Source organism: Narcine bancroftii, chromosome 10 (genome assembly GCF_036971445.1).
Source record: "Narcine bancroftii isolate sNarBan1 chromosome 10, sNarBan1.hap1, whole genome shotgun sequence".
Classification (NCBI taxonomy): domain Eukaryota; kingdom Metazoa; phylum Chordata; class Chondrichthyes; order Torpediniformes; family Narcinidae; genus Narcine; species Narcine bancroftii.
The window spans coordinates 54,538,965-54,566,153 of record NC_091478.1 but is presented as its reverse complement, the minus strand read 5'-3'; the positions used below and the strand labels follow the sequence as shown (position 1 = coordinate 54,566,153).

At 45.1% G+C, this 27,189-nt stretch overlaps 1 protein-coding gene across 1 annotated transcript in view; it reads left to right on the top strand.

Moving 5' to 3' along the window:
- The first annotated feature begins 12,660 nt into the window (after positions 1–12,660).
- hydin (HYDIN axonemal central pair apparatus protein) overlaps positions 12,661–27,189 on the top strand; it is a 1,560,590-nt gene continuing 1,546,061 nt past the window's right edge. Inside the window, exon 1 of the mRNA XM_069900939.1 lies at positions 12,661–12,772. The gene's annotated coding sequence lies outside the window, so the exon portion shown is untranslated. The remainder of the gene's footprint in view (positions 12,773–27,189) is intronic.

The window sequence follows — 27,189 nt, the reverse complement described above, 5'->3', positions numbered from 1 at the left end:
GTGTGTGTGCACATGATTATTATGTACTGTGTATTATGGGGGGTGTGTCCACATGATTATGTACTGTGTATTTTGGGGGGGTGTGCACATGATTATTATGTACTGTGTATTAATGGGGGGCTGAGTGCACATGATTATTATGTTCTGTGTATTATGGGGGGGGGGTGTGTGCACATGATTGTTATGTACCGTGTATTATGGGAGGGGGGTGTGCACCATGGTCTGGAGAAACACTCTTTTGTCACTTTGTATATGTATAGTCAGATGATTAAATAATCTTGAAGATGAGTTTCAGAAGCTTGAATTCTGACACCTCTAGGTTCAAGAGCAGTTCTTATTCCAACAGCTATCAGGCTCTTGAAACTCCTTTTATTTCCTTCACTATAAACTACTCCAAGGATCCTGACTTTATTTATGTATTTTTTCTTTTATATTTATTATTTATTCTCTTATTTGTGGCATCTTATGTGTTAATTCTACCTCATTTGTTGTTTGTGTGTTTTATGTACCTGGGAAAACTTTAATTGCATTTGCACATTGTAATTTTTAATTTTAATGTTTTTTTTAAAATTTAGAGATACAGCGGCTCATAAGACCACATGATCAATTAACCTACTAACCCAGAACATTTTTGGAATGTGGGAGGAAACCGGAGCAACCAGAGGAAACCTTCACAGACATGGGGAGGGTGTACAAACTTCTTATAGGCAGTGCTGAATTTGAAGTTTGGTCACTGGCACTGCAATAGTGTTGTGCTAACCACTACACTAACCATGCTCCCTACTGTACTTGTACATATGTCTCTTAACTTGTTCATTCATTTAATCACTTATTTAATTCTTTGGCTTGGAGGGGTATGTCCACATCTGCTGCAGGCTCGTTGGTGACTGACAAGTCCGATGCGGGACAGGCAGGCAAAGTTGCAGTGCTTGCAAGGGAAAATTGGTGGGTTGGAGTTAGGTGTTGGGTTTTTCCTCCTTTGTCTTTTGTCAGTGAGGTGGGCTCTGCGGTCTTCTTCAAAGGAGGTTGCAGCCCGCCAAACTGTGAGGCGCCAAGATGCACGGTTTGAGGCGATATTTAATTAATAAAAGGAAAAAGGGGATCATGCCAAGAAGCTTGCAAAGAATATCAAAATTATTGCAAAGGCCAGAAGATATACAGTGGCTGTGCCCAGAGGGCTGTGTTAACCCTTGTCTGTATGTCCTGATCAGTGTTTTGTTGTAAATCTACCATTTAGTAAGCTTTCTGTGATGGCAAAGCCTTTTGTTTGTGCACAGCAGCCCTCATAAGAGTTGGCAAAGGAAAAGTTATTGTTGCTCTGGATTGCTGATGCGGGGGTGGGGGGGGGGGGAGAGGGGGGGCTGGTTATATTCCTGCTGTGACCTTCCAGGAACTTCTCATGGGTTGACCATTTGAATAGTGTGATGCGGATGGGGGTGGTTGGAGGGCCACTGCTAGTCACTTCAAAGAATTGTGAGTTGGGGAAAGCTTTGAATGCAACCATCCACATAAGGTTGGGGTGGGAATCTGTCTGCATCTTTATTGTTTCTTTTTCCTTGGACTCATATTTAAACTAAATATTCAGTTACTAATTAATGGTCCTGTGTATGGTCAGTAACACTTATTCTTCCCATTGTATCACTAACCTGAAAATTTGGCCCAGAATGTTTTGGAGACACTAAGAGTAGATAAGTTTCCCAACCAGATGGGTTGCACCCTTGGGTTCGAAGGAAAAGGAGTAAGCTTGGAGTTGTGGCTGAGTTTGGAAGAACTGCAGGCAGAGATGGTCAGAATAGGTGAATATTGGGATTATTCAAGATCAGAAGAAAAGTTGAGCTGAGAGTTGGTGATGGGTGAGGAAGGGCCTGCATGGAACTGTGGAGATCATGTGGAGATTTGGACATGGGGTTTCTGAATCAGGGCCCAGCGATTGGTTAGCAATTGAGTATTCAAAGTCTAAGATTGGGAAAATGTTGGGGGGAGGTGGGAAATTGGGTAATTGGAAACAGGAAATCAGACCAGGTGTGTTGAAAGAACAAGGCTTGTTGGGCTGAATATCGAGCTTGGGAATTGGAAGAATGGGCCTGAGGCTCAAAATGAATAATTGGGAGGGGAAAGTGATCAAGTGATCTGCCCTAAATAATTGAGGCATAAGTCAGAGAGTGATGCTCATGAACTCAGGAGGACTGGGGCTTGTTGGGAGCTAGAATGCCATGAGTTGTGAAACAGGTCAGTGATTTAAAGGAATCTTACTATAGATGAGTTCCAAGCACCAGGCTGCTCCTATGCTTTCTGAGCACCTGGTCCAATATCCCTTTAATTGTGGTTTACTCAGGTGCTATTTGTGTTTGAGGCAAACAAACACACATCTTGGATCTCAGTGCAAAAGTGTGTGTGTGTGTGAATGTGCACACACAAACTTACAACCGTGCAATACAGAACTTAAGCTCTGAATATCTGTTGGAGTTGCATTTACCCCCTGACAAATTTGGGGCTGATCACAAGCTTCTTTACTGGGCTCCTGGAATCAAAGATTCTCAGCATTTCACAAAGATCAGTCTCTTATCTTGGGGATGCCAGTGATAGCTTTGCTACCTTGATTTCAGCTTCCTTGGGTTCTAGCTATAGAGATTGTGGAGGCATTGGTAAAGATGTTTCAGCAAACTATCAATTCTGTCATGGTTCCGGAGAACTGGAAAATCATAAATGACACTCTATTAATCAAGAAAGAAAGGAAGTAACAAAAAGCAAATTATAGGCCAGTTAGTCTGACATCAGTGTTTGGGAAGATGTTGTAGTTGATTGGCAAGGATGAGGTTACAGAGTACTTGGAGGCACATGATAAGGCCAAAGCTAGCAATGGGTTCAAATTTGTGCATTTGAATTTTCAGAAGGTCTTTGACTGGATGCTGCACATGAGATTGTTTAATAAGATAAGAGCTCATGGTATAACAGGAAACATTGGCTGATTGGCAGGAAGCAGACAGTCAGAATTCAAAGATCATATTCTGATTAGTTGCCAGTGGTGTTGCACAGAGGTCGTTGTTAGGGCCTCTTGTTTTTATGTTGTATATCAATGATTTAGATTATGGAATGAATGGTTTTGTGGGAAAATTTGCAGTTGATACAGAGATAGGTGGAGGAGCAGGTAGTGTTGAGGAAACAGGGAGGTTGCAGAGAACAAATTAGGAGAAATGGTAAATTTAAATTTAGACATACAGCATGGTAACAGGCCATTTTGGCACACCAGCCAATACTGCCCAATTTACACCCAATTAACCTACAACCCTGGTATGTTTTAAATGGTGGGAGGAAACCGGAGTCCATGGGGAAAACCACGCAGACACAGGGAGAATTTACAAACTCCCTACGGTCAGCGCAGGATTCGAACCCCAGTCCTGATTGCTGGTGCTGTAAAGGAATTGTGCAAATGACTATGACAACTGTGCTGCCCCATGTGGAAAGTGTATAGTCATGCACTTTGGTACAAGAAATGAAAGTAGAGACCATTATTTCGATGGGGATAAATACAAAATTCAGAAGTGTAAAGGGACTTGAGAGTTTCTGTTTAGGGTACCCTGAAGGTTTATTGCGATGTATGAAGGGCATGTTATGCCTGATAAACCAGATTGAATTTTTTGACTAATTAATGGAGAGGGAAATAACTATGGATGCTACTTCCAAATGAAATTTGAAAATGTCTTTTGTTAGATTCTGCTTGGTACAGTTAAAATTCTTGGAATTGAAGATGTACTTCGGAAATTGGATGTGTGGCGATCTGCATCTGGCTAATGGGCAGATACTCATATTTACATTATATAACTAATGGCATTATATAACTAATGTGATGACTAGGCACTGTTGATACACAACAAACATAATAGGATAGGAAGCCCTATCTATTTTTTTTATTGTATTTCTCAACAGCAGAGATATAAGCATCAAATTACCAAGAGGTTTAATGGACTAAGATATTGGGAAAATTGACTGCAAAGTTAGCACATATGAGGACATTCATTTAATTAGACTATCTTGGATAGATGCAAAAAATAATCAGAAAGGTTAATGAAATTCTGAACCTTTATAGTTGGTGGACTAGAATACAAGAAAACACAGGTATTTCTTGATACATGAACACTCAAATTACAAATCTTTGTTATATTGCCATTGTCTCTTCGGTGTACATGCCTTTGACTTAGTAAGCTACTTCTCATTATATGAAAGAGAGCATCACTTTCTGTGCATGCATTGTATTAAAATTCCCATTTTGCATTTTTCTATTTGTTTCTTACAAAACTGTTTTCCTGAAAAGCATCCCTGTTGTAAACTGAGGAATGGCTGTAGAAGGTTGTAGAAGATAATTGATCTCCTATTAGGGAACCAGACAGATCAGGTGACAGACATATGTGTAGGTGAACACTCTGGGTCCAGAAACCATAAGCTTCAAGTAAATTATGGATCAGGATTGGTCTGATCCTTGAGTTAAGATTCTAAATTGGAGAAAGGCCAACTCTGTGGAAATGAGAAAGAATCTAGGAGGAATGGATTAGGATAAATTTTTTTCTGGGTCAGTAAGTGGAAGGCCCACAAAAGCAAAATTTTGAGAGTGCAGAGTCTACATTTCCTGTCAGAATTAAAGTCAAAGTTAACAGGCATAGGGAACCTTGGTTTTCAAGGGATATTGGTGATCTGATTAAGAAGATGAGAGAGGTGTATAGGAGGTTTAGGTAATAAGGAGCAAATGAGGTACTAGAAGAGTATAGAAAATGTAAGAAAATACTTAAGAAGGCAATTAGGAAGGTAAAAAGACAGGAGGTTGCTTTGGCAGATAATGTGAAGGTAAACCCAAAGTATGCTAAGAGTAAAAGGATAGTAAGGGACAAAAATGGTCTCTTAGAAGATCAGAGTGGTCGTCTATGTGTGGAGCCTCACAAGATGGGGGAGATCTTAAATAGATTTTTTGCATCAATATTTACTCAGGAAACTGGCCTAGTGTATAAGGAAGGAAGGGAAATAAGCAGAAGTGGCATGGAACATATAGAGATTAAAGAAGAGAAAGTGCTTGCTGTTTTACAGTGAATAAAGGGAACTAAATCCCCGGGCCTGACATGATATTCCCTTGGTCCTTGAGGGAGACGAGAGTAGAAATTGCAGGGGCCCTGGCAGAAATATTTATAATATCCTTATCCATGGGTGAGGTGCCAGAGGTTTGGAGGGCATCTCATGTTGTTCCATTGTTTAAAAACGCTCCAAAAGTAAACCAGGAAGTTACAGGGTGGCGAGCCTGACATCATTAGTAGGTAAATTATTGGAGGGTATACTGAAAGATTGGGTGTAAAAGTATTTGGACAGCCAAGGGTTGATTACGGGTAGTCAGCATAGCTTTGTGCATGGTAGGTCATGTTTAACGTATCTTATAGTGTTTTGTGAGGAGGTTACTTAGAAAGTTGAAGGAGGAAAGGCTGTGGACGTTGTCTACATGGACTTTAGTAAGGCCTTTGACAATGTCCCACATGGGAATCCAGTTCAGAAGGTTCTTATACTAGGTATCCATGGAGAGATTGTAAACTGGATTCCAAATTGGCTGAATGAGAGATGACAGAGACTGATAGTGGATATTTGGTTCTCAGACTGGAGGCCTGTGATTAGTGGTGTGCCTCAGGGATCAGTGTTAGGACCATGGTTGTTTGTTGTCTATGATCTGGATGGTAATGTTGTAAATTAGATCAGCAAGTTTGCTGAAGTCACGAAGATTATAGGCATTGTGGACAGCAAGGAATACTTTCAAAGCTTGCAGAGGGATCTGGATCAACTGGAAAAAATGGGCCAGAAAGTAGCAGATGGAATTTAATGCAGAAAAGTGTGAGGTGTTGCATTTTGGAAGGACAAATTTAGGTAGGACATAAACAGTAAATGGTAGGGAACTAAGGAGTGTGGAGGAATAAAGGAATCTGGGAATTCAGATACATAGTTCCCTGAAAGTGGCGTCACAGGTGGACAAGGTTGTGAAGAATTATTTATGAAGGCCAAGATGCCAAAAGTTAAGTATTGAGTGCAGGAGTTGGGATGCTATGGTGAGGTTGTATAAGACATTAGTGAGGCCACATTTGGAGGATTGTGCATAGTTCTGGTTGCCAAACTACAGGAAGGATATCAGTAAAATTGAAGAGTGCAGAGAAGATTTACTAGGATGTTGCCGGGTCTTCAGGAGTTGAGTTACAGGGAAAGATTAAACAGGTTAGGACTTTATTCCTTGGAGCGTAGAAGAATGATAGAGGTTTACTGTAATGGAATTTGGGAGATAATTGGTAAAATTAGAGTAGGTTACATACATACACACATTTTAAAACATTGAAATACTGAAGAATTCATATTCAGTGAACTTTACAGAAACTATGGAGAATGCTATGCACATTTCCCAAGTAGGAGCTAACTGAAATGATGTCATAAAATGAATAGACCATTGTCTTGGATTGGAGACACTTTAGCTGTTTGCAAGGATCTACAAAGTGCTCACAGAAATGTCACTTCTGGGTTCTTGTTTACCTAAAACAATAGATAGGAGCAAAAAAACCTAACTCTTGTTGTTTGCTGGAGAAGGTGGGGGTTTTGGTGGCAAGTAAGAGAATGAAGAACATGTGACTAGCAGTTGGTATCTCAGATGAAGAGAGAAAGAGAGAGAGAGAGAGAGAGAGAGAGAGAGAGAGAGAGAGAGAAAGAGAGAGAAAGAGAGAGAGAGAGAGAGAGAAAGAGAGAGAGAGAGTGAGAGAGAGAGAGAGAGAGAGTGAGAGAGAGAGAGAGAGAGAGAGAGAGAGAGAGAGAGAGAGAGAGAGAGAGAGTGAAAAGTCACAGCTAAAGCAAGCAGGAAAAACTTGTTGGAACTGAAACAGAAAGTTCCAGAGTGGCGAATGGCTGGAAGTTTCTGATGTTTCTCTTGGAATAAGCGAAACAGAAAGGAAGTCTGTGATAGCCTGAAAGAAAGAGATTATCATCTGGAGAACCCTGATGAGGCAAGTTTCATTAGCAGGACATTGAGGTGACTAATGGTGGTACCTCAGTTGTGGAAATCCTGGAAACACAAATCTCTCTCTGCAAACCCTATGAGAACCTTCCTGAGTGGTAAACATTTTCATTTCTAGCACCAAAGCCTGGTGGACTTTATACATTTTAAATTCTGTGTATAGTATAAGATTTGCCTGCAACCAGAGAACTTGGAAGAATGAGAAGTGAGATTGAACTGTGAACCAAAGAACTTTTCTTAAATTTACACACACATCACACATGTATGCTTAGAATTAGAAGGGGGTTAATTTGGTTTAGTTAGTTAATAGTGATTAGTTAAAGTTTGATTCTGTTTTCATGTTTAAATATAATTAAAAACAACTTTTGTTTAAGTAACCACTTGTGTTGATAAATGTCTATTGCTGCTGGGTTTTGGGGTCCTTTGGGCTTGTAACATTTACAAAATTATGAGGGGAGTAGATAGAGTAAATGTAAGTAGGCTCTTCCACTTAGATTAGGAGAGATAAATACAAGAGGACTTGGCTTTAGGGTGAAAGGGGAAAGGTTTAGGGAGAACATTAGGGGGAACCTTTTCACTCAGAGAGTGGTAGGAGTGCGGAACGAGTTGCCATTTGTCATAAATACTGGCCCACTCCTATGTTTTAAAAATAAACTGGATAGGTACATGCATTGGAGATTTCTGGAGGGTTGTGCAATGGGTGCATCAGTGGGACTAGCTGTATGATGTTTTTGGCACAGACTGGAAGGGCCAAATGGTCTGTTTTCTGTGCTTTAGTGTTCTTTGGTCTAAGGAATGCTGCAGCTATGCACTGCCATAAAAACAGGGAATAGAAGTACTGAGGTATGACTGAAATCCAAAAATTAAGATAAGAACATAATACCGTATCAGAAATAGGAGTAGAAGTCAGCCATTTGGCCTGTCAAGCCTGCTCCATCATTTAACAAATTCATGGCTGATCTGGCTATTCCCCATAACCCTTAATTTCCTTTCCAAACAAGAATCTATCTAAATCACTTAAATATATTTAATGAGGCAGCCTCTTCTGCTTTCTTAGGCACAGTTTCACCTCTCTCTGGAAAAGCAGTTCCTCATCTGTCTTAAATTAATGCCCCCAAGTTCTAATTTCACCTACTAGTGTAAACTACTTTCCTAGCTCTATCTTATCTATGCTTTTCATAAGCTTATATGCTTTTATAAGATTCCCCCTGATTATTCGAATTCCTGTGAATATAGTCCCAGATGACTCAATCTCTCCTCATACCTGGAATCAACCTGTTGTACCTCCTAAGCTAGTATATCTTTTCTCAAATAAGGAGACCAGAACTGCATGCAATACTCCAGGTGTGTCTCACATTGGTAGCAGAACCTCTCTGCTCTTAAATTCAATCCCTTCAACAATGAAGACCAACATTCTATCTGCCTTCCTGGTTACCTGTTCCACCTACAAGTTTTGATTAAAAATCCACTGTTTTAAGTTTGTCTCAGAATAGTAGATGAACATGGGCAAGGAAATCACATGCTGATTAGCACTCAATGCCATTCACCATGCCCAACCCACTCAGTGCAGTAACCACATTCAGAATGTTGCAACAAGAGCAGGGGAAAGGCTAGGAATCCTGTGGTGATTAACTCAACTCCTAACTCCCCAGAGCCTGACCCCCATCTACAAGATTCAAGTCAGGAGTCCGATGGAACACCCTCCATTTGCAGTTTCAGCATCACTTAAAGAACTCTACACTGTGCAGCCCACTTGATAGACATAAAAATACGCAGAAATGCTGGAGGAACTCAGATAGTCTCGCACAATCCATAGGAGGTAAAGATTTATTACTGATGTTTTGGGCCTGAGCCCTTTTTCAAGGAATCGGAGGCTCAGACCTGAAACGTTGGTAGTATGTCTTTACCTCCTATGGGCCCTGTGAGATTGGGTGAGTTCCTCCAGTATTTTTTTCTACAATCACAGCATCTGGAAACTTTTGTGTTTCAGTCTGCTAAATAGACAGCCCATCCACATCCCTTCACTCACTCCACCCACCCATGCAGAGCAGCGGCAGTTTGTACCATCTACAGGATGCAGTGTAGAAACTCATCAAAACTTCTTTGACAGGACCTTCCACCTCTGCCAGGTGGAAGGACAAGGACAGGGAGACCTCCATCTGGAAGTTGCCCTCCAAGCCATCCTGACTTGGAAATATGTCACTGTTCCATCACCATTGCTAGGTCAAAAACCTGAAACTCTCTCCTTAACAGCATTGTGGGTATCCCCATGCATGCAGCAGTTCAAGAACGCAGCTACCACCATCTTCTTAAAGGTAATTAGTAGTGGGCTCTTTGAAGGCCACATCCCTGTATTAACATAAAATAATTACTCTACATTGCTCCAGTGAAGAACATTTACGGATGCACAAGAAATGCTGATATGGCTTGCAATACAGTGAAAGATTTTTTCACAATGAAGCACGATATAAACTGTCCTGATGAAGGGTTCTGACCCAAAATCTTGACCATTCTTTTTCTCCCACTAATGCTGCTCAACTTGCTGAATTCCTCTAGCAGATTGTTTTTGTTTGCTCCAGATTCCAGCAGTTTCTTGTATAACCGCAGTATAGAAATGATACTTGTTAAATACTAAGTTATGGTTGGAACACCTTTAGAAAGGTGTATTGGATGGATGGAATGCAGCATTTCTTTAATTTTTTTTGCCTGTCAGGGAAAATTGCTTTGTAGCCCATTGAACCTGCACCTCATCTCAGAGCATTCTCATCAGTCTTATTCCCCCACATTGCCCTGCAATTTATTCTCATTTATGTGCTGATTATTAACAAAATAATAATCACTGAATAACTCCAGATTCCAGCATCTCAGTCTCCTGTGCATCACATCCTCAAGTTTGAGAAACACGAGAACTGCTTTTGACACATTGACCTTCTCATCGGTCAGAGAATTGAGTGGAGAAGCTTGGAGATTGTGTTGCTGTTATACAGGACACTGGCGATGCCATATTTGGTGTACAATGGGAAAGATGTTGTCAAGCTGGGAAGGATGGAAACATTTACAAGGATGTTGCCAGTAATTTGAAGTTAACAACCAGAAAGATTACGAGACTATGGTAAAAGTCCAGAGTGTGTGATCACTGGAAGTATGTTATAATAGCACTCGAGGTCAGGATTGATCCCTGGAACTAACTGTTACTCCACTGTCTCTTTTTAACAGGACAGTTCCTGGATTGCAAGGGTTAAATTATGTGGAGAAATTACATGAACTATGGTTGATGTTGTTGTGAGGGGGAAAAATTTAAAGGGGATGTGGGGGTGTATAACTTTTTCAGGGAGGGAGGTAGGTATATGGAACTAGCTGCCCGAGAAGGCAGTAGAGGTGGTACAAGGCTTAAAATATATTTAGGTGGGTATATGAGAATGAAAGGTTTAGAGGGATATGGGCTGAAGGAACGAGCCCAGGTCGGCAAAATTATCCACATGCATTGAGCCAATGGGCCTGTTTCCATGTTGCTTCACTCTATTATGTCAAGGGATATTTGGTTAATTATTTGACCATCTCTTTGGAGAGATTATATAATCCTCTCATATCTATTAGATTAAGTGATCATTTGTAGAGTCTGGGACATCATGAGTGACTGATGGTCATGCCTTTCACAAGAGAGTATGTATGATCAAAAGATTTTAGGATAAAGATATAGAAGCAGAAGATGGAAGAAAACCTGGAACTCTCTTTACTCTTGGTTAATTGCAAGTAAACAAGAGAGATTGTAGATTCTGGAAAACCGGACCAATACACAAATTCTGAAAGAAATAATGGAAGAACAAGAAACTATTTCTGCTACCTACAATATGATCCCACTGCCAGACATTTCTTCCCATCCTCTGGTCTCTCTGCTTTTCACAGGTAGATCTCCCTCCAGCACTTCCTTGACACTCATTCCTTCCCACAAATCATCCCTTCAGTACCTACTCCTGTGACTGCAAGAAATGCTAAACCTGCACTTACACCTCTTCTCTCATCAGAAGGAATTTGACAAGGTGCTGCAAATGAGGCTACTTAAGATAAGAACCTATATATGGAAACATACTAACATGGGTAGTGCATTGGCTGATGGGCAGGGATCAAAGACATCAAATACAAGAATCATATTCTGATTGACTGCAGTTTCAAGTGGTGTTCCATAGGGGTCGGTATTGGGGCTGCTTGTTTTGTGTTGTACATTAATGATTTGGTTGATGGAAAGAATGGCTTTGTGGCCAAGTTTGGAGATGATAAGAAGGTAGGTGGAAGAGCAGGTAGTGTTGAGAAAATAGTCCGCAGAAGGACTTAGATGGATTAGGAGAACGGGCAGAGAAAAGGCAAAATAAATATAGTGCCAGAAGCACTTTGGTAGAAAAAATAAACAGGCAGATTATTTTTAAATGGAGAATAAATTGAAAATTCCCAGATGCAAAGGGACCGAGGAGTCCTCATGCAGGATAGCCTGAAGGTAAACTTGCAGGTTGAGACAGTGGTGAGGAAGGCAAATGCAATGGTGGCATTTATTTCAAGAGGAATAGAATAGCAGGGATGTGATGTTGAGGCTCCATAAGGCACTTGATTATAAGCAGATTTGGGCTCCTCATTTAAAAAAAGATATTAATTTGGACAGGGTTCAAAGGAGTTTCACTAGGATGATTCTGGGAATGAAAGAGTTATCACATGAAGTATGTTTGACATCTCTTGGCCTGTACATGTTTGAATTTAGGAGAATGAAGGGATCTCATGGAAACATTCTGAATGTTGGAAAGTGTGGACAGAGTAGATGCAGAAAGGTTGGTTTCCATGGTGGGACCGTCCACTTGGAACAGAGATGTGTAAGATTTTCTTCAGCCAGCAGGCGGTATGGTCGTATTAAAGGCAGAGATCAATAGGCTCTTGATTATGGGAGGCCATTCAGTGGGAAAATCTATCAGCTCATGATTAAATGGTGGGGCAGACTTGATGGGCTGAATAACCTATTTCTGCTTCTCTGCCCCAGTATTCAGAGCCCCAGATAGTCCTTCCAAGTGAAGAAGCACTTCATTTGTGAATCTGTTGGGGTCATTTGCTGCATCATTACTGATGTAGCCCCTCTGCATTGGTGAGAGTGGAAGCAGACATGTCTGTCTATGGCCTTGTACACTGTCAAACCAAGGCCACCCGCAAATTGTCCAGTCTCCAACTGGACACTTTCTGTTAAGCACCTTCCCTGGATTCTCTCTTTCCCCAATAACTCCAGCTGCCCACACTCTTCATTCAGAGAACTACCCACCCTCTTCATTCAGAAAGCTACCCTCCCCTCATCACGTTTTGTTCCCTTCTACCCCTCCCCCGTCTCCACTTTTTAACCTTTGGCCGTGCTCCTCCCTCTCCCTTCTATTCAAGCGTCTGCCTCCCCTTTACTGCTTATGGACGCTATCCTTCTGTGCATAGCATCCACACATTGGGCTGAAGCTCCTCATCAGGAGTGAAAATGTGTTCACCGTGAAGGAGGGCGGGAGTTGAGGCTTAACCTGAGACAAAGGAACTGGCCGGAGTCCTCACCCTGCTCCGTTACAATTGTGACGAGACCGCAACCGACCAATGGGGAGCCTCGTTGTTGGAGGGTGCGGAGCGTCGGTTGCAAGGCCACCTGGCGTTGCCACGGCGACGCATAACAACAACCGGCGCTGGACTGCGAGCGAGAGAGAGTTCGCGCCGGCGGAGCAGCTTCCTCTTCGGGGATCGGTGAGTCTGCTCTCCCTGATTAAGGTCGCACCCACCGGATCGGACCTCTCCCCGGACACCCTGAAGCCGACCAAGTGTGACCTCTCTCGGCCCTTCGGTCGACACGCAGCGAACGCGCCCAAGGCCGTGGAGGATTGAATTACCTGGACCCAATTCCCTTTGCCAGATGGCATTAACATTACTGTCTTCCACTAAACCTGTTTGCCTTTTTTTCTCCCTCCCGCTTTTCCTATCTTTCCAGTTCCTCTTCCCACCCAGCCATCCCTTCCTCCTCTCTCCACCTATCACCTCTTGCCCCCTCCCCTTCCCTCCTACTATTTTGTGCAGACGCTCGCCAGCATTTTCTCTACTTTGGTGAAACGTTGGTTATGTATCTTTACCTTTCTGACATAATGGACAAGATTTGACCTGCTGAGCTTCTCCAGCAGGTCAAACCCTTTTATAGTTAGTGCAATGTGGTTACAGCACCAACAACTTGGGTTCAAATCCCATGCTGTCTGTAAATAGTTTGTACGTTTTCCCGGGGGGGGGGGGGGGATCTAGTTTCCTCCCACCATTCGAAATGTACCTGGGATGTATGTAGGTTAATCGGGTGGCACAGGTTCATGGGCTGTGCTATATGTCTAAATTAAAAAATCTCTTTTGAGGAGTAAAACACAAAAGTCTGCAGATACTGCGGTTGAAGTATAAACACAATGCTGGAGGAACTCAGCAGATCAAACAGCGTACTTGATATATATAAACAATGTTTTGGGCTTGAGCCCTTTGAGATATATGCCCTCATTTTGAGAAGAGGATATCTGTAGAATTGTTAGAAATAATAAAGTGAAAGGATATTTTTTGCTCTTTCAGGAAATGTTCCACTAGTGTGAGTACAAACTTGGAGGAAGGGTGGATTATGGGTTAGAGAAACAATAAAAGCAGAAGGATCACTAAAACTTGTGTGCGTTCTGAGAATCCCTGCAAGGACAGCATTTATTTTCCATCTCCTCTGCCTGACAGCAGTCGGGAGTGACACTCTGGAACTCTTGTAGTCTGCTTGATAAAGTTTTTCATTTTACTTAAATGAGTCCCTGATTGAGTTTGTTGTTGAGGAGTTTGATGGTGGAGGGGTAGCAGCTGATCCTGAACCTGGTGGTGCACTTATAATGATATCACCTATACATTCAGAGGTATTGTTGTCCCCATACCAGACTGATGCAGCCGAACAGCACACTTTCCACCACACTTCTTAGAAATTTGCCAGGGTTTCTGGTCTCATACCAAACCTCTGCGAACTCTTGAGGAAGTAGAAGCGCTGACATGCTTTCTTTACGATACCGTTAGTTTGTTGGGGCCAGGAAAGATCCTCCAAGATAATGACTCCAAGAACTTAAATTTGCTCACCCTCTCTATCTCTGAACCCCCATTGATCATTGGATCATAGGTTTTCCCTTCCTGAAGTCAACAATTAGCTCCTTAGTTCTGGTGATATTGAGTGTGAGGTTGTTGTTGGTGCACCATTCAGCCAAGTTTTCAATCTCCCTCCTGACTCACTGCCTTTCTTTACACAACCAACTATCATGATATCATCAGCACATTTATAGATGGTGTTGTTATCGTACTGAGCCACCCAGTCATGGGTGTAAAATAAGTAGAACAGGAGTCTAGGAATGCAGCCCTGTGGTGCTCTGATACTGATGGAGATTGTGGAGCAGATGTTCTTACCAATCCTCACCAATTGTGGTCTGGAGGTGAGGAAATCCATGATCCACATTGAGTCCCAGGTCTTGGAGTTTGATGATCAGTTTTGAGGGGTTGATAGTATTAAATACCAAACTGTAGTTGATAAAGAGCTCTTGATGAATGCATCTTTGCTGTCCAGGTGTTCCAGTGCTTTGTGTAGAGGCCAGTGAGATGGCATCTGCTGTAGACCTGATAGAAAACTGGTTGGTAGTCAGTCAGTAGGGTATGTGGGTATTAATTAAAAAACACAAAAGCTGCAGATGCTAGAATCTTGACCAGACCAAAAATGCCAGAGGAACTCAGCAGGTCAGGCATTATTTATGGGTAGAAAAGGTCAGTAAGTGTTTTGGTCTGGACCCTTAAATTGCTGTTCAATCAGCATCTAGGAAAGAGGGTCAGAGTTAACATTTCAAAATCAAGATTCCTTTATTGTCATGTACTAATATTACAAAATGTAATAATATGTGAAGTATATCAACTTTTGTCTGCCTTAACCTACCTAAGAGGCACCACTGGCATTGCCCTGTGCCCTGAACAATGAGAAAGAGAAGCAAAAGAGTCCCTTCAGAGACACTGAGTGTCTGTGAATTTGCCTACAGCCCTCTTACAGCTTCTGCAGCCACACAGACTCCTGTTTGATCCATTGGTAACCTGAGCTCCACATCCAAATTTCCAATATGACGAGGAATATTTAGGTCCCCAAGGCCCTTCAGGATCCCTTCTTGCCTTCAGCACCCTCTCAATACCTGGTTCCCAAGTCACCTGCAGCTTCTGAGTCACTGGCTGGTCTGCTGCCATGGTCAACTTCCCTTCTTAGCTGGGAGTGTTCTTCATTTTCTGGTGAACTGCTGTTCTGCAACTCCCCTTAAGTTTTCAATCCCTTGTGGACAGTGCCAAGCACAATCTTGGGCACAGACCTCTGTAGTTACAGGGTGTTTTTAAAAAAAAAGTCAGCTCCTCTTACAGGCTGTTTTAAGAGTTGGCATCACGACTGGGAAGTAGGACCCTGCAGATCAGCCCTGTCTCATATCTCCCTGCTCTCCCAGGTCCACAACAGTGGTAACACTGCTGTTTCAGCAGCTCTGGCAGCGCTGCCATATTTTTTCAGTTTGAAGTTCGAGGCATGTCTTTTTACACAGAGTAGTGGGTGCCTGGAATCCATTGCCAGGGGTGGTAATGGAGTCTGGAACAATAGGGGCATTGAGAAGTCTCTTGGACAGGCAAGAAAATTAGAAGATTCTGGATACGAGATAGGGAAGATTGTTGAGTAGTTTATATAGGTCGGCCCAACATCATGGGTCAAAGAGCCTGTACTGTGCTGTAATATTGTCGGCTTCTCTAACAGGCTGTTTAAAGTGTTGGAATCATGACTGGGAAGTAAGACCCTGCAGATTAGCACTGTGTCTCATCTCTCTGCTCTCCCAGGTCAACACTGCTGCTTTAGAACTGGATCCTTGATAATTGATGTTGCTCTCCCATAGATGTTCTTGATATTGGGGAGGGTTTTGCAATGATGTCCTGGGCTTGTCCAATACTTTAGAACTGAAGAACTGCACCCAGTTATGGGTACCATGCTTTAAGAAAGATGTGATCACAGGTGACATATAATTCTTTCTAGAATGATATTTAAGGGCTTTGTAGATCGGGTAAATGGCTGCACCATTTCATCTGATGCAAGGTTCGACAAAGAGATGGACAACAGACTCGCCAAGGCAAATAGTGCCTTTGGAAGATTACACAAAAGAGTTTGGAAAAACAACCACCTGAAGAAACACACAAAGATCAGCGTGTACCAACGCTCCTGTTCAGCTCCGAATCAAGGGTCCTCTACCGGCATCACCTACGGCTCCTAAAACGCTTCCATCATCACTGTCTCCGCTCCATCCTCAACATTCATTGGAATGACTTCATCATCAACATCGAAGTACTCGAGCTGGCAGAGTCCGCAAGCATCGAATCCATGCTGCTGAAGACCCAACTGCGCTGGGTGGGTCACGTCTCCAGAATGGAGGACCATCACCTTCCCAAGATCGTGTTCTATGGCGAGCTCTCCACTGGCCACTGAGACAGAGGTGCACCAAAGAAGAGGGTACAAGGACTGCTTAAAGAAATCTCTTGGTGCCTGCCACATTGACCACCGGCAGTGGGCTGATATCGCCTCCAACCGTGCATCTTGGTGCCTCACAGTTTGGCGGGCAGCAACCTCCTTTGGAGAAGACCGCAGAGCACACCTCACTGACAAAAGACAAAGGAGGAAAAACCCAACACCCAACCCCAACCTACCAATTTTCCCTTGCAAGCGTTGCAACCGTGCCTGCCTGTCCCAGATCGGACTTGTCAGTCATCAACGAGCCTGCAGCAGAAGTGGACATACCCCTCCATAAATCTTCGTCCGCGAAGCCAAGCCAAAGAGAAAGAAGAAAGAAAGAGAGATCGGGTGTAAAATTTGGTGTTCTTCTTGAAACCAAGAAATCGAGGGCATCTGATATCTAAAATAATTAAGGTGCATGTAGGGAGAAACTGCTCCCATTGGTGTCACACAAAAGACTGAGACATTGAAATCTGGAGCATCACCATCTGCTGGAGAAGCTCAGCAGTTTGAGAGGGAGAAAACCAAATTCTCAATATTGTGGGCTGGACCACTTCAAGATTGAGAGTATGGAAGAGAGAGAGTGAGAGAACTGGTATAATGAAGACAGGGTGGGAAGTGGAGGACTGGGGCAAAAAGAGATTGGTGGACCAGGGAGAAATGAAGAATGGTGGACAAAGGTAGTTGTCCAAAATGCCAGATAGAGGGAGGAAAAAAAAGCAAGAGAAGCAAAGTATGGAGAAAGATGGGACACAGAGTTGGGTGGGTGATAGGTAGTGACAGTGGCTGCCAGTGCTGAAATCTGATGAGAAGATGACAATAGTGGTATAATGAGAGACCAGATGGGGATGAAGGGGAGAGGGGAGAATCCAAACAGGCAAATGAGTGGGGGGGGGAAAAGAAACCAAAAAAGGAGAGGATGATGATTATGCATAGGGGATTGGTGGGGGTGGGTGGCAAAGGAGATTAAAAATGGGGGCTGGGGAGGGAAAATATGAAGAATGGAAGCAATTGGAAGAGACAGGGAACTTGAGCTTGACTTATCTGAACTTGTAAAATTCAATGTTCGTACCACTGCCCCAGCAGAATTTGAGGTATTGCTCTAGTTTGTGTTGGGTCTCACTATAGCAGTGGAGAAAGTGAAGGATGGACAGGTGGGTGAGGGAATGTGAAGGAGAGTTGAAATGGCTTGCATCTGTGTGCTGGAGATGACTGTTGCTAACAGAGGACAGATGCTCTGCTAAGTAGTTCCTAGTCTCATCGATGTAAAGGAAGCCAAGTGGGGAGCACCAAATGCAGTAGATGAGGTTGGAGAAGATGCATGTGAATCTTTTGCTTCCCTTTCACCTCAATAGTCTCAACATTCATCATATTTGTTCTTGGGAGTCACTATCTTGGAGGATCTCTCCTTGCCCCAACACACTAATGGCATCATGAAGAAAGTATAGTTGCTCTGATGAAGATTACCTGCCTGCAGGCATGGCTAGTGGAGTTCAGCTGGCACGTTTAGGTGGCCACGGAATGAACGGCTTTCTGGCACCTAAACGTGCCAGCTGACTGGTAGCCATCTAGCAGCGAAAGTCGGCTACTCGGGACAGGAGTCTGACATCTCGCCTCCCCTTAGCGGGATTTTGTGTGCATGCGTAAGCCCCGTAGTCCCCCGCTGGCTGCCCCAGTCCCGTAGTCCCATGCCAGGGGATTGTCAGGCAGCAGGGAGGGTAGGTGTCGGCAGCGGGGAGGGTAGCTGTCACCAGCGGGGAGGGTGGCTGTCAGCAGGTCGCCAGCTGACAGTCAGTCTGCCCGCTGCTAGGCACTTGAAAGCTGCTAGCACCTTTGCTTGAGCTGCTTTCATCTGCAATGGGGAATACTCTGAGCAGGATATTATACCTACTGGAGAAGGGTAGACCTCCTGGCCGGCTTTTCCCATTTCAGATGGCCTCCCGACAGCCACACAGGTGAATAATGTGCGGCTTTACAGTCAGGTATTGTGGCCAGCTGAAAGCGGCTTATATCAGCACCTCTACTTCCTCAGGAGTTTGTGGAGGATTTTTAAAAAATATTTTATTTAATGCACACATATAAGATAATAATAAACAAACAATAATAAGTCACCATAATACAATGTTAACAAATATATATTAAAAAAACTAATAAAAAAATACCCTCTAAACCCTCCCTCCCCCTCCCCCCCCAAACCCTATTTAATCCCATAACTAAGATACATAATATCATTACTGCATAATAATTAATTTGGATTGCATCAGATTACACTCAAGGATCCCAAAAATATTGTACAGTTGTTATTCTTTCAGGGAAAACTTCACTGGTCAGGAGAATTAAAAAAAAATATTATTTTAACCTCATAATTCTAGCATACGGGCGAGTTTGCCGAGGTTTTATATGACATTGGAAGCCCTGATGTGATGGGAAGTATGGTGACTGGCTGCATCATGGTCTGATATGGGGCATCAAGAGGTAGTGGACAAGCTCAGGACATCACAGGCAAAACCATTCCCACCATTGAGAACACTTATGGGAAATGCTGCCATCGGAGAGCAGAGGCAATCATCAAGGATCCACACCACCAAGCACAAGCTCTGTTCTCACTGGTGCCATCACTGGTGCCACAAGACACACACCACCAGGTTCAGGAACAGCTGCTCCCCCTCCACCATCAGACTCCTCAACAACAAACTCAATTAGAGACACATACAAGGGTCCTTACTTTTGCATTTATTGTTTGTTTTTCTCTATATTACACAGTCAATTTGTTTACATTTCTTTATTTGTTTACATGTATACATTGTGTAGTTTTTTGCACTAACCATTAAGTGATAATTCTGCCTCGCACACAGGAAAAAGAATAATCTCAGGGTTATATGTGAAGTCATGCATGTACTCTGACAATAAATCTCAAATGATTCCTTGGACATTTCCACCAGTTGGAAGTAAACCACGCCACTAGCCATGTGTACTCTTCTCCACCTTTTTCTAGCTTCTGCAGGGATCATATTCTCCATGACCCCCTTGATTTTCTCATCCACACCACCCAACCCACCCCCCCCCCCCCGGTATTTTCCTCTGCAGCTGCAGGAAGTGTTCACTACACCAGCTCTCATTCCTCCTCCAGACTTTCAGTCCTAATGAAGGGTTCCAGTCTGCAATGTTGATTATGTTTTGCTCTCCTACTTATGTTGCTTGACCTCATGAGTTCCTCCAGCAGATTTGTGTTGCTTCCTTTCGTGGAAGGATCAAGAACTACAGAATGAAAGTGAATAGTGAAGTACCAAAAATGACCAATGAAAGTGAATACCCAGGGAGCAAGGATGTGCCTCGTGCAAGCAGCACAGTTTTACTTTAACTAGGGTATCATGCTTGATGCAGACACATGAGCTAAAGGGCCTTTCCTGTACTGTATTCTTCTAAGTTGTTTCTTGAATTTTTAAAAATGAAACAAATGGTAGATTTTGTAATGCACAATGGGAATTGAGGGGAGAGTACAAGTAGTGGAGACAGATTCAATCACAGCATTTAAAATTGAATAGGTCAGTTAAATACTATAAATATTTGCAGGGGAATGGGGAAAAGACTTGGAAGTGTAACAAGCATGGAGCTGGACTTAATAAGCTAAATAGCCTTTTCCTGTGCTGCAATGCTTCTGTGAATGCATGAAGTTTCTTAAGTGTTTGTGCTTTGCGTCTCCTGGCAAATCGAGAATAATCCATCATACTCTTGCTGTGCCCTCTGGAGAGGTGAAACTATTTGCTAATTCAAATGTTGAAGCATTCCCAGCCTTTGATTTGCTGTTTTAGGCATAGTCTTTATCTGATTAGTCCTGCTGAATTTCTGAACAGTCGTGGCCCAAGATGTTGGGAGATTGTTAATGTAGTTGAATGTTAAAGAGAAGTTAGACATATCCTTGCATTTGCATGTCACTTATCACTCATCATCCATTGCCTTTTACTTTGAGGGTCACAGAATACAGAAGCAGACCTGTCAGCTCACCATGGCCATGCTGATTATCAAGTACTGAGCTTGGAGATTCGGATGCTCATTTAGATACTTCTGAAAAGTTGCGTACCTGCCTCCACCATCAACTCAGACAGTGTTTTCTCAATTCCAGCCATCCTGGAGTGAAAAGTTTTTTTCCTTGCATCCCTTTTTAACCTCTTTCCATAAATGTGTCCTTAGGTTTTGGATGCCTCTTCTATGGGAAATAATTTCTTTATATCTAATTTTATCTCTTTCCCTTCATAATTTTGAATATCTCAATTAGTTTCTTCTGAGCCACTGCACAGTTAAAAAAAACAAACACAGCTCATTCTTACCATTGAAATATTCAGTCCCAAGCACCATAATAATGAACCTCCTCTGTTCGCTCTGCAGTGTGATCAAATCGTTCCCATCATGTGGTGACCTGAATGTAGCTGAACCAATGTTGAATAAAGTTGTAGCATACCCTTCCTCTTGTATTCTATGCCTCAGATAATGAAGGTTAGCATCCTGCTTACTACTTTCACCTCCTAATCTAATGTGGTGCCATTAGTGTGTTGGGATCCTATCCTGATTTGCCCTCCCAAAGTGCATCACCTCAAACTTGACATCTCCAGTTCCTCTGCCCACCTTGCCAACTAATCAATAAAACCCTGTTGCCTCGCTGTCAACAATGTGGTGATTTCTGTGTCACATTTAAATTTTATTATTTTAAAAATTTAGACATACAGCACAGTAATAAGCCTTTCTGGCCCACGTGCCTGTGCTGCCGAATTACACTCAATTAATCTACAATCCCCAGTATGTTTTGACTAGTAGGAGGAAATCTGAGCCCCCAGGGAAAACCCATGCAGAGGCAGGGAGAATGTACAAACTCCTTACAGTGTGGGATTCGAACCCTGATCGCTGGCACTCTTACAGTGTTGCACTAACTGCTATGCTAATCGTGAAGCCCTTAAATTTAGTAATCATGAAACAAAAACAGAACATGCTGGAAATGCTCAACAGATCAGGCAGCGTCTGTGCATGGAGAAATGATTAATGTTTCACATCAGTGGTTGAAGTAGAAGGAAAAATGTGTCTGGTGGTGGGGTGGAAGAGGGGAATTCTGGGGTTGTGATAGTACAGATCTATCACCAATGTACATAGTGTATATAGTTACTGTATCTAGACTGTGCTTACAGCGATTGGCTGAGAGCTAAGCCACACCTATTGTTTGGGCCTTAAAGGGTTGTGTCCCTAGCCAGGTCGGATCATTCCGGACTGGTCGGCCACCTGTGAAGAGCTCCGGTCTTTTGCTAATAAAAGCCTTGGTTTGGATCAACAAGTCTTTGGTTCTTTCGACGAGCTCTACAATTTTATTAGCAAAAAGAATTTTTTTTGAAAGGGATGGAGCGTTTAACTCGGCCAGAAAAACTTGATATCGACCCACAGTCAGCTACAGCCTTCAAAGCCTTTAACTTCTGGCTGCTGAACTTTGAAAACTTCCTGAGATTCATTCAGGTAGAGGAGGATAACCAGCGTCTAACAGCATTGCTGTCTATGGTGTCCTTGAGAGTCTACGAGAACATCCAGGATGAGACCACTTACACCGCAGCCATAAAGGTACTGAAGGAACTGTATGATCAACCGGTGAACAGAGTTCATGCCCGGCTCATGCTTGCTTCGAGGAAGCAACAGCCCGGCGAGTCCAGCAGGGCATATTTACAAGTTTTAAAGGCATTGGGCAAGGACTGTAACTGTGTGGACAAAACTGCTGCCGAGATCACTAGCGACCTCGTCCGGGATGCCTATGTGGCCGGGCTCCGGTCGAACGAAGTGAGGCTGCGTTTGCTCGAGCAAGGGGTAGAAAAACTAGAGGACGTGGCCCGGATTGCAATCACAATGGAGGATGCAGCCTTAAAGTCCACCGAGCTCTCTAGGGACTGGACCCCTCGTTCTGATGTGAGTAGAGTGCCCTTCTACCCTACCCCTGACGGCCTGTCGGCTGCTGCTACCCTGCCCCGTGCGAACCCGAAATGTTATTTCTGCGGGAGGGACAAGCACAGCAGATCCCAGTGCCCAGCAAGAAAAGCCAGGTGCCAGAAGTGCCTTAAAAAGGGCCACTTTGCTGCAGTCTGTAGGTCTAAAATGGCCGCCAGCAAACACAGTGCCTTGTGTGAAGCTCAACCGCCACTATCCCATTCAAACTCTTCTTCCCCAGAGCTCTCGTCCAATGAGAGCGAGGGCTCCCCTGCACGGCAACGCCTGACGTCACGGAGACGCCGAACCCGGAAGGGGCAACCCACCGTCGCAACCATGGTGATGGCCTGCCTCTCGCCCCCGTGCGGAACACTTGACACTACCGCCGCTGCTGCCACCGCCACAGCCACCCCCGGGGCCGACGCTACCGCCGCTGCTGCCGCCGCCACGGACACTTCCGGGGCCGACGCTACAGCCGCTGCTGCCGCCGCCACGGACACCCCCGGGGCCGACGCTGCTGCCGCCGCCACAGACACCCCCGGGGCCGACGCTACCGCCGCCGCAGCCACCCCCGCGGCCAACCAGGTGCTCACCCTAGCGTCCATCGCTGACGACTGCCAGGGCCCGACCGCCGATCGCGAGCAACTACAAACCCCACTACTTACCATTCACCCGCCACAACAGCACTTCCGGGAGGTTCTCCAACCTGCTCCTCGAGCGTTGACGACGTCATCCCGTTGCGTGACGTCATCCCGTTGCGTGACGTCATCCCGTTGCGTGACGTCATCCCGTTGCGTGACGTCATCCCGTTGCGTGACGTCATCCCGTTGCGTGACGTCATCCCGTTGCGTGACGTCATCGCGCAAAACTCGCCTGTCAACTGCTTCAATAACATTAAACCAGCAATGCTCTCATCCCCTCACCAGAGCAATGGAACTGATTAAAGTGCATGGACACTACACCAATTGCTTATTTGACTCTGGGTTAACTGACAGTTTTATCCAGCCAGATCTGGCCCTCCGTTGGGGACTTGACATTATCCCCACTACCCAGAGGATCTCATTAGCGACGAGGTCGCACTCGACTGGGATAAAGGGGTATTGCATCGCCACGCTGGAAGTACAGGGCGTGACGGTCACCCACTTTAAATTATTCGTCCTTCCCCAATTGTGCGCCCCAGTGTTGCTGGGATTAGACTTCCAGTGTCAGTTCCAAACGGTGTCCCTACACTTTGGGGGACCCCACGCCCCCCTCTCGGTCTGCCATCGCCCCACTCCCGAAGCACCCGAGCAACCCGCCCCCGTGCCCCGGAGCCAATCCTGCGGCCTTTCCACACTCCGGATTGCCCCGCCAGCACTCTTCGCAAACCTCACCCCTGGCTGGAAGCCTGTGGCCACCAAAAGTCGGCAATATAGTTACGAAAACAGGCAATTCATTAGGAGTGAGGTGCGTAGATTGCTGGATGAGGGCATCATCGAACCCAGTTCAAGCCTCTGGAGAGCCCAGGTGGTGGTTGTCAAGAATGGGGAAAAACTACGGATGGTGGTCGACTATAGCCAGACCATTAAACGCTTCACACTCCTGGATGCGTACCCCCTGCCACGCATCACGGATGTGGTGAACCAGATCGCCCAGTACCGCATTTTCTCCACTATTGACCTACGTTCGGCCTACCACCAGCTCCCGATCCGCTGCGAGGACCGACCATTCACGGCCTTTGAAGCGAATGGACGGCTATATCAATTTCTCAGGGTACCATTCGGGGTCACAAATGGTGTCGCGGTCTTCCAGCGGGAAATGGACAGGATGGTGGACCAGAACGGGCTAACCGCTACCTTCCCGTATCTGGACAATATCACCATCTGCGGCCACGACATGCAGGACCATGACGCCAACCTAGACAAATTTCTTCAAACTGCCCGTCAGCTAAACCTGACTTACAATTTGGACAAGTGTGTTTTCCGGACCACACGACTCGCTATTCTAGGTTGTGTGGTGGAAAACGGGATAGTCATGCCAGATCCTGACCGCATGCGTCCCTTAATGGACTTACCCCCCCCACATACCCAGAAAGCTCTCAAACGCTGCCTGGGCCTTTTCTCGTATTACGCCCAATGGGTTCCAAACTACGCCGACAAGGCACGTCCTCTTATCAAGACCACCTCTTTTCCCCTCTCGACTGAAGCCACAGCGGCTTTCGATCGAATCAAATCTGACATCGCTGCTGCGACGCTGCACGCAATCGATGAGTCTGTCCCGTTTCAAGTCGAGAGCGATGCATCCGACTTCGCCCTGGCAGCCACCTTGAACCAGGCCGGTCGGCCTGTAGCCTTCTTCTCCAGAACCCTCCAGGGTCCGGAGAGTAGACACTCCTCGATCGAGAAGGAGGCCCAGGCCATAGTTGAAGCGGTACGTCGTTGGAGACATTACCTCGCTGGGAGGCGCTTTACACTGTTGACTGATCAACGCGCGGTCTCCTTCATGTTCAGCAACACCCAGCGTGGTAAGATAAAAAACGACAAAATCGCCAGATGGAGAATCGAACTCTCCACCTTTAACTATGACATCCTGTACCGGCCTGGTAAGCTCAACGACCCGCCTGACGCGCTCTCCAGGGGGACGTGCGCCAGCATACAGATGGACAGACTACGGAAACTCCATGAGGCGCTCTGTCATCCAGGGGTCACTAGGTTTGCTCACTTTGTCAAGGCGCGCAACTTACCCTACACAGTTGAGGAGATCCGCTCCATGACCCGAGCCTGTTCGGTGTGCGCCGAATGCAAGCCCCACTTCTTCCGTCCGGATAACTCCCACGTCATCAAAGCCACCCGCCCCTTCGAGCGTCTTAGCGTAGACTTTAAGGGACCCCTACCGTCGACCAACCGTAATACCTACATCCTTACGGCCATCGACGAATACTCCCGCTTCCCATTCGCTGTGGCCTGCCCAGACACCACTGCCACCTCAGTGATACAGGCCCTTCACAGTATTTTCACCATCTTCGGGTACCCCAATTCCATCCACAGTGATAGGGGGTCCTCATTCATGAGTGCAGAGCTGCAACAGTACCTTCTGGAGTGTGGTATTGCTTCAAGCAGGACCACGAGCTATAACCCACGCGGTAATGGCCAGGTCGAGAGGGAGAATGCCACCATATGGAGAGCGGTTACACTGGCTCTCCGGTCTAAAGGTCTCCCCACCTCTCACTGGCAGGAAGTTCTCACTAGTGCCTTACACTCCATCCGCTCCCTCCTATGTACTGCAACAAATGCCACCCCCCACGAAAGGATGTTCCTTTTCCCGAGGAAATCCGAATCGGGAACCACTGTACCGGCATGGCTCACCGTCCCTGGCCCCGTCCTTTTGCGACGCCACATCCGGCACTCAAAGAACGACCCCTTGGTCGACCGAGTGACTCTACTCCACGCGAACCCACATTACGCATACGTGGAGTTCCCAGACGGGCGGGAGGACACTGTTTCGGTGCGGGACCTAGCTCAGGACGCGGTAGACCCAGCAAACCCCCCAACTCCTTATGCTCCAGGCCCCGTGCCGCAACAGAAGGACCAACAGCACCCCAATAACTCGGGCCACCCTGCCGACAAAACGACTGGGGAATTGAGCGACGGAGCAGTCGCACCCGATGAGCCCGCTGGCGACACCACTCCAGTGACCCCAATCCCGGCACCACGGCGGTCACGCCGGATGGTCAGACCCCCTGACCGCTACAGTCCTTGACCTACCCCTTCCTTTCATTCTCTCCCTCGTTTTTTTTTTTTGTTTTTTTTTCCAGGGTCAGTTCTCCAAGAAGGGGTGAATGTGATAGTACAGATCTATCACCAATGTACATAGTGTATATAGTTACTGTATCTAGACTGTGCTTACAGCGATTGGCTGAGAGCTAAGCCACACCTATTGTTTGGGCCTTAAAGGGTTGTGTCCCTAGCCAGGTCGGATCATTCCGGACTGGTCGGCCACCTGTGAAGAGCTCCGGTCTTTTGCTAATAAAAGCCTTGGTTTGGATCAACAAGTCTTTGGTTCTTTCGACGAGCTCTACAGGGGTAGAGGGGACCAGGGCAGGTGAGTGAGAAATAGAGGAGATGTGGGTGAGGGCTGAGTTGATAGTTGATAGTCGTGGAAGAAGACAAACATTTCAGAAGATCTGGACTGGAAAACCTCATCTTAGGAACAAATGTGACGGAGACTGAGAAATTGAGGGAAGGGGGATGGAATCTTTGCAGGAGACAGGGTGAAAAGATATTTAGTCAAACTAATGGTGGGAGTTAGAGGGTTTGTAGTATATGTCAGTAGAAAGTTTATCTCCCAAGATGGAGACAGAGATCCAGGAAGGGATGGAGATGGACCAGGTGAGTTTGAGATTGGGGTGGAAGTTGGCCACGAAGTGGATGAAGTTGACAAGCTCATCGCGGGTGCATGAGGCAGCCTTGATGTAGTGATTGATATATCGGAGGAAAAGTTGAGGGGTCTAGCCTGTGTAGGCTTGCAGCATGGATTGTTCCATAAAGCCCACAAACAGGCAGGTGTAATTGGGACCCATGTGGGTACCTATGGCTATTCCATTAATTTGGAGGAAGTGAGATGAGTTGAAGGAGAAGTTATTTAGAGCGAGGACAAGTTCTTCCAGGTG